Here is a 2,500-nt window from a genome sequence, read left to right on the forward strand (position 1 = left end):
GATCCTTTCCGTATATTATGGCGTTAATCATCATCATCACCATCTGTGTATATATATATATATATATATATGTGTACACACAAACGCACACACACACACATACACGGTATATAAATGTAATTAGGTATATATAAATATATGTATGTACATATGCATATATGAACGTATTTATTCATTTATATATCAATTTATATAACTCATACATACAAGTACACACTCATGTATGTATGTGCATTAGGTTTATGACTTTTTGATTTTTTTGGAAGCAACCAATTTCCTGTATCAAAAGTCAATGAAAATGTTTATATAAGTAGGAAAGTAACCTTTATTTTAAGTTTAAAAAAAAAACATCACCCACAACTGAAGAAATGTAACACCACTTTTGAACCAAATCATACAAACTTCTACCAGGGTTCATAATATCTACTCAAGTTTTTACCAAACTTGGCATGCTGACTTAATGCAATGCAGAAGCAGTCTATCTCAAATTTCAGCTTTCAGGTTTAAGCAGTTTAGGAGTTATAAAGTTTTTAATTTGTTACCACTTAGGCCCTACTTTAGGAAATATCCTCTTCCTATCCTCTTTATTTCAGTGACGCTAAAAACTCTGACCATACTGACTATCTTTCAGAATAGTAGGCTTATCCAACTAGAGTATCTAAAATAATGTCTCATAAGAGAAGTTCTTGTGTCACTCAAAGAAACAAAAAAATCTGGACGAAGAATCTCGTGCAATTTCAAAATTCACATAGGAAAAGAGGACCTGTTGCTCCAGAAGAGAATTCTTTGGAAAACAACTGTAGGATACTAAATGAAACTTCAAATTGTCGGTCGCTATCTGTTCCTTGGAGGTACCATGAATAGAAGGAAAAGAAGTACAAAGTAAATTTTGAAGGAAGTAACTTTTTATGGCAAAAGAAATTAAATTTCCCATATTTATCAATTTAAAATGTACAAGCAAAAGTAGAAAAAGTGCTGAATACCTGCAATAAATGTGTAAAACGAGGAAAATGCGATTCACTGAAAGGAATTTTTGACACCACAAAGGAAAACGGTGAATGGCTGTTCAGTGAGGATAGAAGGTTATATTATCTTCAAATTGAAAGCAGAGGACAGGTTGGGTATGGAACTGGAAAGGCAGCCAGTTCCAAAACTATCCATCCATTCAAACGAAAAGTATCCTTAATGTCAACTTCAACAAGAGCAACTCCAGTCTCATCATCATCGTCTGAAGCAGAGACTGAAAGTGAATATTAAGAGTCCAAAAAATCAGATGACGAATCTACACAAACAAGGAGGAAGTATAGCAAAACTAGAACTGCAACCAAGTTAGTAATATCTTCCAACCTATCAACTCAATAAGCAGCAACAGTTTGTCAACAATTATCTCAAGATAGAATCAATGTGGAGACTCTTTTCTAATCTCGACTATAAAAGAAGCTGTTAAACTAAAAACGAAAAACGTAGAAAAAACTACATTAGAAAAACTAGTGGTTGCATTTTGATGGTAAACGTATTGATGAGCAAGAATACCAAGTGCTAGTTTTAAAGAATGAACAGAGAGAAGTTAAGGTAGAAGCACTCCAATTACCAAACGGAAAAGCCGATACAGTTTTGTAAAGAATAACAGCTGTTTTAAATGAATACAATTTATGGAACTGTGTAAAGATGATTGTCGCTAGCACTACGAGTGTGAACACTGGGAAAAGAAATGATATTGTCATTCAGTTTCAAAGACTTTGCTCAAAAGGGTTTGAAAGAACCGCAATTTATTGGTTGTCAGTATTATATTATATTCGTGGTAGAATTCTTCGTGTTGAAATGTATAACGAACTTGGAGAAAAATAGTCATCTCCCAATATTGAATATACATTCATCCCAGAACTTGTAAGTAATTACGAGAAACTCCAGGCTAATTTCAACAATGGCGAAGAAAAGATTACTGAATCAATAGTATGGCGAGATTACATCAAATTTCTATTTCATTTGATCAGAGTTTTTCGTTTCTTTGAAGAAACCGGCAAATTTCCCACTCTAAAGTTTCAAAAAATACCCAACTTAAATAATGCAACATGGAATTCCTGAGCAATACTAGCTCTTTTGGCATACCAGAGAAAAGAGTTTTGCTTCTCAATGTATGTCGATTCATCTCTTACAGCTGGGCAGATTTTTGGTTTTCTGACCAAATGTTTAATGCACATGATTATCAGAAGTTATGTGGTAGCCTGCAAGTTCATAAAAAAGCATTGAACTCTGTAAAGAACTTTTGGAGTCGAGAACCATCAAAACTGGAAATTCCCAGAACAAATCAGAGTGCACAACGAGCAATCAAGTGCCTTCAAGATCTTTATGATGTTTGTAAAAAGAAAGAAAAACTTCCGCTTCGATTTATTTTATCTAACTGAACATATTAATTCTTTGTTATGCTTAAAAATTTACTAACACTCAGCACCCGTTTTCTTATACAGTTATTTAAAATTGGAATTGAACCTATAAAGTT

At 33.2% G+C, this 2,500-nt stretch overlaps 1 long non-coding RNA gene across 1 annotated transcript in view; it reads right to left on the reverse strand.

Moving 5' to 3' along the window:
* LOC128249597 (uncharacterized) overlaps positions 1-2,500 on the reverse strand; it is a 17,308-nt gene that overhangs the window by 13,767 nt on the left and 1,041 nt on the right. The window lies entirely within an intron of this gene.

The sequence above is a fragment of the Octopus bimaculoides genome, chromosome 16 (genome assembly GCF_001194135.2).
Source record: "Octopus bimaculoides isolate UCB-OBI-ISO-001 chromosome 16, ASM119413v2, whole genome shotgun sequence".
Classification (NCBI taxonomy): Eukaryota; Metazoa; Mollusca; class Cephalopoda; order Octopoda; family Octopodidae; genus Octopus; species Octopus bimaculoides.